Below are 9,959 nucleotides of genomic sequence, written 5' to 3'. Positions count from 1 at the left end.
TGCAGCAATCACTGCAAAGGGAAAAGTCAAATACTTTCATTCCTGAAATAGCCAACAACATGCTAGGAATAGTGGCAAAGCCACTCTCCGGGGTGGCAATGGCTTGTGAGAACAGAGATTCTGCAACTCGGGGCCTCTTCCCTGCCAAGGGTCACTTGGATGACCAGGGCAGGGAACAGTGAAGAGAACTTGCCATCAAGCCCCCTGGAAAATCTGACCCCCTCAAGTCTTCATGTCAATGATGTGGAGGAACAATTGGAACGTCTTGATAACTCACGGACAGGCAGCAGCTGTTGCTCAGAGAAGTGATGTCCTAATTGTTACCAGGTGGTTGGAGCTGGATTGGGTCTCATTAATGGCCTGCTTCCTTCTGAGAGGAGGGGCTCCCTGGATGCACAGAAGCCCCTGTCTGCAGAGTGAATGGAAAATAAATCTTGGGACCCCAAAATCACTAAGCTAAAGGGAAAATTTAAACTGAGAACTGCCTTCCATTCCATGCCAAGTCACCCCTCTGCTCACTGAGATAAATGCATATCTGATTGCCTCCTTTGGAAAAGCTAATCAGAAACTCAAAAGAATGCAACATTTTGTCTCTTATCTACCTGTGAACTGGGAGCCCCCTCTCCACTTGGAGTTGTCCGGCCTTTCGGGACCGAACCAATGTTTATCTTACATATATTGACTTATGTCTGTATAAATGTATAAAACCAAGCTGTGCCGCGATCACCTCGGGCACGTGTCGTCAGGACCTCCTGAGGCCGTGTCATGGGCACATCCTCAACTTTGGCAAAATAAAGTTCCTAAATTGACCTGCCTCAGACATTTGGGGTTCACAGCAGGGAGGAGAAGCCCAGCAGAAGAGGGAACCTCTCACCTGAGACAGGGTGCTGGGAAACAAGAACTGCCGGACAGAACAGGCAGGGACTGTGCGGCTCCCATGGTACTGTCCAGAGGTCTGCAGACAGCCGTGCGTGCCGGGCGTCCAGACACCTGGACCCGCTGTAGCAGGACTCACCGATGGGGAGGGGGGAGCTGCAGGCCAGGCTGCCGAGGTGCCACATATTTTCTGTAGGTCCCTGAGAAGAAGAAGAAGTTACGGCCTTTTTTTACTTTTGAACTTCCCTGGGATGTATTTTGCTAAATGAGGAGCCACTGACACTTTATGAAATGTCAAGGAAAATGTTTGTTCAGGTTTCTAGGTGGGGCTGAAGCCAAGGGAAGAGGAGAAGATGGCAGCCCATGTCACAGGCACCTCTGGGCAGGGGTTACAGCAACATTTTCCCAATAAGTTAGCCCAGGGCCCTATCACAGGGCCAAGAGCCAACTAGCGGTTTGATCCTACAAAAGAAACTCCTAGGAAACCAGACCCGTGCTGTGGTTGCCAAAAGCCCGCAAATTAAAAGGACAGAAAGGCAGAAAGGCAGGGCAAAAGAAGATGTAATGATAAAAAATCTCCTAACCACACACATACAGACACATATGCGTCACAGCTATTTTTGCATCAAATTGCAAATTTGATCTCAAAAGAGCCAAAAATGATGTTAGAGCCAGCGCGATCATGGGAATCTTTAACTCTACAAATAACAGTTAAGGAAAAAATAACAGTTTCAATGGATAATATTTATTTTAATCTTAGTAGGGCGGTATGCCAGGGTCTTGACCTCTTTTTGGCAAATGTCAGAAATCAGAGTATCGGTGGAAAGAAAACAAAAGAACTTTTTAAATGACCTAGCTTTAGAATGATAGACAAAAGTCAAGGAAGAAGACATGTTTGAGGCTGAGCCTTGACGCGTCCACAGCAGCCGCCCTGCACATCCTGGCAGGGCTGAAAAGGAAGCATGCACTTTGGTTGATCCCTGATTCTTTTTCCCTTTCTTTGTGCCCGCTCTCACTTTCACTCTCTGCTCTTTCTCCCAGTTCCTCTCCTCCCACTCCTGGACACTCCACTCCCTGAACTATAATTGTGTTTCCTGCCACACCCATCCTTAGAATAACCTTCCACTTCCAGCACCAATCCCTCATCTCTCTACCTTTGGGAACTCTTAGAGTGTAACATTCCTGCATGGACGGCTGGTTCCATACTCCAAAGCACTGAGCAGGTTTGGGCATTGACAGGTTTGCAGGGTACAGATATGAACAAGACTGGTCCTCCTGGCCTGAGGCAACTCCTAGTCTAGGAGAAGGAAGCTGACTGGAATCCTGACAGAGTGGGCTAAGGCATATTAGAAAGATACAGAGTTAAAACTATGAGTGAGCCGGCATGGTGGGCAGCTGATTTGCAGACAAGGAGGACTTCCTGGAGGAGGCAGTAACTGAGCTGAATCTATTAAGGCTGACATGAGAATGTTAGAAAGTTTGGAGAACAGACTTCCACATATTCAAAGAGGGCTATCTTCATGGTGCTGGGGGCAAAGAGGAAGGGTTGGTGGAGAATTTCAGCACCTTACCTGTACAGCTGCAGGAGCCTCCAGCTCTACATGCAACTATGCTGTCACTCTGTCCCCAGCTCAGACAACCAACATTGCATTCTCCAGCGTATTTGCCCAGAGATGCAACGGCTACCCCAGACACTGCACCCATATCTCTGAGGGGGATTACTAAGCTTAGAGCAGACAACTTAAAGACCTTCCTTTCCCTGATCTGGAATTTAAAAGCATACCACACCCAGGGCCCCCAGGATGTTTGATGCTCGCCCCAGGCCCATCTGTGTGGGACTTCATGCAGCTTGTCCTTCAGGACTGACTCACGAGTAAAGAGGAGGTAAGAATGTATCAGGGGAGAGAGAGTGCAGATGATCCTTTCAAGAATCTGCCCCCTTGGGCAAGCCTCTTCCTCTCTGTGCCTCCATTTCCTCATCTGTAGAATGAGAAAGTGGACCCTGCCAGCTCAGATGGACTTGTTTTCTTTTTCCTTCCTGTTCTCCTTCAGGGTTTCCATCTTTTGCAATAAGACAGGGCTGTGTCCCAATTCCTGGAAGCTTCTTTCCACCAGCCATCTTTTCTTCTCCTTGACATTGGCTGTTTCCATGCTTCCCCTCCTTTCCCGTCCCTGCCTCCTGCTCTTGCTCTTTTTCACGTTCCCCTTTTTTTATTCTTTTTCAGCACTTCACCTTTCCCTCCTCTGCCTGGGCTTTCTAGGGTGAAGCAGCCAGGCAGGGGCCGGTTTCTGAGGTTTCCCTCCTTCCTCTCAGTGGCTTCCAGTGGACACTCGCCCATGCAGAGACAGGAAGTGGGGCTTTCAAACTGCCTGCTCAGCACTGTGGGAGAGCCCTGTCATCTCCACCACTGCAGGAAAGAGCCATTAACTCCAGCCTGACTTGCAAAAGGAAATTGAGAATTGTTGAAAGCCTGGCAGACTTGTGTTTATAAAACTGCCCTTTATTTGGTCATGGTTTATCACGATGCTTGTCTCAAGACAGAAGCAAGTGCCATACCAGGCAGGATGGAGATCAGGTCTGACACTTAGTACACAATCAGTGGTTGATGAATGAGAGAATGAATGATTCTGTTGCAAAGGATGTTTCCCCCTTTTAGAACCATTGTCAGAGAAATGGGTTTTTTAAGATATGCTCCAAATGGAAAGACAGTAAAACAATGCTATGCATGTAAAATACATTTCCCTTTGAATTCTGGTGCTGGAAGCGTCCTCCCTGCCTTCATTCTCCTATGATACCTCCTAAAGAACCCAGACCAAACACACCTATTGAAACCACTTGTAAAAGTGTAGACTCTACCTAAGCTAACTAAGGTATGCATAGCCGGGCCAACCCCTTCCATTTTGACATTTTCTTCATTTGTTTTCTCTGCGTCTCCTCTCCAAGATCTCTTCTTCAAGCTCCCTGAGAACAAACTGCCAATCAGAACTCCCCTCCTCCCCACAAAAGACGCATCCCCTTATGCAAAAGGTGAATTTTTAAATGAATGCGCTAAATTGATCTATTCTTCTTCTCTGTGTTACTCTTGATCTCTTCCTGCATGAAACTCCCTCAGCACTTGGGTTCTGTAGCGCTCACTCAACACTTAATAAATTCTGCCTTATATTACTTTAATCCTTTTAATGTACCCATCCAATGCACCAACCACAGTGCAAGTTAATGCAAGAACGTGGGCCATGTCTGCAATGCTGGTGCCTATCCACATGTCTAATTCATAGTCAGTGATTCCTTTTTAAATTTTTTATTTTGGTTGATTACACAAGTAAAACATGCTTACGGTAGGATTACATGTTTATTGGCAGAGTAAATCAACAGAGAGAAAAATGCACAATCTCCAAAGCAATGAAAGGAATGCAAATTTTTAAAAATAAAAGACACACTTATACGTGTATTAAATGAAGAAAAATCAATAAAAATGATAAATTGCTATGTGGGAATGATTATAGGAGAGCAGATGTGCTTATACAGCAGAGGGTGGAGGGGTGCTGTCATCTGGTTTAGGATATTTGGAGCACCACCTGGAGACATATGACAGGAAGTTTAATGATCCTTATGGTGTTTAATCTTGATGCGATTGTTCACGCTGGCATCCGAGCATCCTGACCACTGCCCCTGACTGCCCCCACTAATGCTCTCCCAGCCCCTTTCCTTGCCTGTGCCCTCACTGCGGATTTCCTTCTGCTTGTGTCTAAGCTCAGCTGCATCGCCATTCCTCATTCTGCTCTAAAGTATATTTCTCCCTGAGCTAGACTTTGATAATCTGTTCCTGAAGTGTCCTCTTCAGTGTCAGATAAGTTCTGCTCTTGTGCAGGCCCATGTTCCTCCTATCAGGGACTTACAGCAAGCCCTCCAGGCAGAACCAGTCATGAGACATCACCAATTATCAGCAACCCATGTCCAAGCCACGTTGGCCATCCTTTCCTTGCCAGGAGTATGTAAAGCAAAACTCAACAGCAGAGGCTCAGACATTGCCCATGGAGGTTCTCATGGGCCAAACCAGCAGCAGGCATGTGGACTGTATCCCCTTATCCTGCAGAGCAGGCTTGAGGAGGGAAGCCCCAGATATCAGGAAGGGAATGGGCTTGGGAGGCAGGAAGACTTAGGCCCAAGTTTTAAAATTAAAACTCACTTTTACATTTACTTTTCTGATAACAAAATTATACATGTTTATTATAGTAAAATTAGAAAGTAGATGTAAGCAACAAATAAACATAAGTCAATAAATGTGATTCATGACATAAACAGAATTAAAAATGAAAAACGTAATCATTTTAATAGATGCAGGAAAAGCATTCAATAAAATCCAGCATCCTTTTATGATAAAATCCCTCAACAAACTAGGCATCAAATGAATATATCTCAAAATAGTAAGAATCATCTATGACAAACTCACAGCCAACATCAAAATGAATGGGGAAAAGTTGAAAGCATTTCCCCCTAAAAATTAGAATGAGACAAGGATGCCCACTTTTCACCATTTCTATTCAACATAGTACTAGAAGCCCTAGTCCGAGCAATCAGGCAAGAGAAAGAAATAAAGGGCATCCAAACTGGAAAAGAGAAACTCAGACTACCTCTACCAATGATATGATCTCATACCTAGAAAATCCTAAGGAATCCTCAAACATCTCCCAGATTTGATAAGTGAATTTAGTAGTGTTAGGTTACAAAATCAATGTACACAAATCACTAGCACTGCTATACACCAACGATGGCCAAGCTCAAAATCAAATCAAGAATTTAATCCCATTTACAATAGCTGCAAAAAATAAAAATAAAATACATAGGAATATAGTTAACCAAGGAGGTGAAAGACCCCTACAAGGAGAATTACAGAAAGAAATAATATGAAAAATTATTTCATATTATGAAAGAAATAATAGATGACACAAGTAAATGGAGAAACATACCATGCTCATGGATTAGAAGAATCAATATTGTAAAAATGACTATACTACCCAAAGCAATCCACAGATTCAGTGCAACTCTTATCAAAATACCAATGTCATTTTTCACAGAATTAGAAAAACCAATCCTAAAATTTATATGAGACCAAAGAAGAGTCCAAATAGCCAAAGCAATCCTAAGCAAAAAAAAGAGCAAATCTGGAGGCATCACATTACGCAACTTCAAATTATACTACGAGGCTATTGTAATCAAAACAGCATGGAACCAGTATAAAAGTAGAATAGCATAGAGAACCCAGAAATAAAACCAAATACCTACAACCAACTGATCTTCAGCCAAACAAACAAAAACATACACTGGGGAAAGGAAACCCTATTCAATAAACAGTGCTGGGAAAATTGGATAGCCACATGTAGTGTAAAAGAATTAAACCAGTTTCCTATCTCTCACCATATACAAAAATTAATTCAAGATGGATTAAAGACATAAATCTAAGACCTGAAACCATAAAAATTCTAGAAGAAAACCTAGGAAAAACTCTTCTGGACATTGGCCTAGGCAAAGAATTTGTGACTAACACCCCAAAAACAAATGCAACAAAATAACAGAAATAAGTAAATGGGACCTAATTAATCTAAAAAGCTTCTGCATAGCAAAAGAAATAACCAACAGAGTAAAGAGACAACCTACAGAATGGGAGAAAGTATTTGCAAACTATACCTCTGACAAAGGACTAATATTCAGAAGCTACAAGGAACTCAAACAAATCAGCAAGAAAAAAAACAAATAATCACATTAAAAAGTGGGCAAACAACTTCAAGAGATATTTCTTAAAAGAAGATATACAAATGGCCAACAAATATATTTTTTAAATGCTCAACATCACTAATTATCAGGGAAATACAAGTTAAAACCACAGTGAGATACCACCTTACCCCAGCCAGAATGGCCATTATTAAAAAGTCAAAAAACAACCGTTGTTGGTGCCGATGCAGTGAAAAGGGAACACATACATTGTTGGTGGGAATGTAAATTAGTACAATCTCTATGGAAAACAATATGGAGATAATATGGAGATTTCTCAAAGAACTAAAAACAGATCTACCATTGGATCAAGCCATCCCACTACTGGGTATCTTCCCAAAGGAAAAGAAATAATTATATAAAAAAGACTCTTTCTCAGTACCTATGGAAGCATAGGGAAGAAAAGAAGGATAAAAGGGAGAAAAAACGACACTTGCACATGTATGTTTATTGGAGCACGATTCACAATTGCAAAGACATAGAACAACCTAAGTGCCCATCAATGGATGAGGGGATAAATGTGTGTGTGTGTGAGAGAGAGATGGACTACTACTCAGCCAAAAAAAGAATGAAATCATGTTATTTGCAGCAACTCAGATGAAACTGGAGGCCACTGACCTAAGTGAAGTAACTCAGGAAGGGAAAACCAACTATCACATGTTCTCACTTCTAAGTGGGAGGTAAGCTATAAGTGCGCAAAAGCAGGGTGCTATAATGGACATCAGGAGACTCAGAAGTGGGGACAGTGTGGGGGTGAGGAATGAAAAATTACTCATTGGGTACAATGTACACTGTTTGGGTGATGGGTACGCTAAAAGTCCAGACTTCATCACTATACAATTCATCTATGTAACCAAAGCCACTTTTACCCCTAAAACTATTGAAATTTTTAAAAAATAAAATAGGGCCAAGCACAGTGGCTCACACTTGTAATTCCAGCACTTTGAGAGGCTGAGGTAGGAGGAATGCTTGAAACCAGGAGTTTAAGACCAGCCTAGGCAATAAAGTGAGATTCCATCTTAACAAAAAATAAAAAATAAAATAAAATAAATTAGTTGGGCACGTTGGTGCATGACTGCAGCTCCAGCTACTCAGGAGACTGAGGCAGGAGGATTGAGCCCTGGAGTGCAAGACTGCAGTGAGCCATGATCACGCCACTGCACTGCAGCCTGGATGACAGAGACCCTGTCTCTAAAAAAAGGTAATTAAAATAAATAAATAAACACACACCTATAATCCTATCACCCACTGATCACCTTCATCACCACCTTGATATGGAGTCTTCCAGGATTCCTTCGTGTGTGTGTGTGTGTGTGTGTGTGTGTGTGTCATATAACATCAGATTATTGAGATAGTGGGACTCAAAAGGGTGAGCCAGGAATGAGTTTTTCTCTCCCTACACTGTTTTCAACGCCGCTCAACCAGATATCTTTTCCTTATCCCCAAAGCAAAACATCAGCATATCCCATAGCTTTTTTGGTCATTTTTAAATTTTAACTGATAGTTCATTTTTTAGGAATTAAAAATTCAAGTCCAGGCCAGGCGTGGTGGCTCACTCTTGTAATCCTAGCACTTTGGGAGGCCAAGGCGGGCAGATCACTTGAGGCCAGGAGTTCGAGACCAGCCTGGCCAACACGGTGACGCCCTGTCTCTACTAAAAATACAAAAAAAAAAAAAAAATAGCTGGGCATGGTGGCAGGCACCTGTAATCCCGGCTACTCAGGAGACTGTGGTGGGAGGATCGCTTGAACCTGGGTGGCAGAGGCTGCAGTGAGCCAAGATGGCGCCACGGGACTCCAGCCTGGGTGACAGAGCGAGACTCTGTCTCAAAAAAAAAAAAAAAAATTCAAGTCCAGTCTAAATAAAAACTCCTAATTCTCATTCGCTTCACAGCTTTTCCCATTCCCCTAGTTCAAGCCTGGCCCAGGGACAGGACCTGCGGGGGAAGGAAGAAGGTGTAGGCCCCCCCAGCCCCACCCCGCCTCACCCTATTCTACTTCCTCCCCAGCTTCTACCCGGACAGGATCAATGAAGGGAAATGGGAGAAAGTGCTTTGTGCTTGTGTGTTTGTTTACTTGGCTGTTGCTGTTTGTTGTCTCTACTAGCAAATGCCCTCTGTTATGGCAGGATATGTCTTCCAAATGCTGCCTATTTCTCTCCTGGAACATCTGTGGAGCTTGTGGAGCTCCCACGTGATCCTTCTGCTGGGGACCTCCCAGGAAGAACATGACCTCAGCTCAGATGCCATGGCAGATGCTGAAGACAGAGCAGCTGGAGGCTGTTGGCCAACTGCATTCTTCAACGCTGAGCAGCAAGTTCTTTCTTGAAAGGAGACCCGAATGCACTCCGCGGCTGCCGTGATCACCTATCTCTAGGGATCCAAAAATACGACATATTTTCGGAGGAGCATTGTTAGCCTGTTAGTTCTACCGCTTTTCCCCTCTGCTCCCTCAGTGAGGAGGGAAAAGGGTGCTTCAGGGCCAGCTCAAGCCAAGCAGAAGTGAAACCGGAAAAGTTCCCTTGTCTCCCTCGCAGGACGTGCGATGAGGGTGTGGCTCTCTTCTTCAGTGTCCCGCTGCTCAAACCTCTAGACGGGCAGGCTGTGGGGCTCCCGCCCCATGGCAGCGTCTAGGGGTGGATATTTACAGCTCCTGAAGCCCCAATGGGTGTGTGCTACTGTGTGCTCTTTCAGTTTCGCTGTCTATAGGCAGCTTGTGTTAACCAGCTCAGTTAGACCCTCTACCTTATCACAAGGACAGAGCGCTTTCTGTATCCCAGGTTCTTGCCTTGGAGTACAGGAAGAATCGGATCACACGTGGGCTTGGAGAATGAGTGCAAGGTTTTATTCAGTGAAAGTATCTCCCAGCAGAGGGGGGAGCCAGAAAGGAGATGGTTTTCCCCTGGAGTCAGCGGCCCAGGCTTCCCTCCGACTGCTCCAGCCACACTCTGCCTCATTCCGCTGGTCGATGGTGTGCAGGTGTGCTCCTCTCGACGTCCTTTCAATGTCCAGCCGCTCCTGTCTTCTTCCACCGATGTGTGTCTGCCTGCTGGGGTTTGGGGAAGGTGGGGGAGTTTAATAGGTAGATGGGGGCGTGGCAGGCCAGGATGATCTTGGGAAATGCAACCGTTGGGCGAGAAGGCAGGAGTGCCTGTCTTCACCTAGGTCCGTGGGTGCAGGCCCCAGGAGAGTGGAGTCCTAGCCAGGAACCATGCCCTGCCCTTCCCAGCACTTCCTTGCCCCCCTCCCCTAAGGGGACTTAGGAGAGATGCTGGTGAGAGTAAAAGTCCTCCTCTCCCTGGACAGACTTGTGCC

Source organism: Gorilla gorilla, chromosome 14 (genome assembly GCF_029281585.2).
Source record: "Gorilla gorilla gorilla isolate KB3781 chromosome 14, NHGRI_mGorGor1-v2.1_pri, whole genome shotgun sequence".
In the NCBI taxonomy this organism is placed as follows: Eukaryota; Metazoa; Chordata; class Mammalia; order Primates; family Hominidae; genus Gorilla; species Gorilla gorilla.
Note: the sequence above shows the minus strand (reverse complement) of the source record.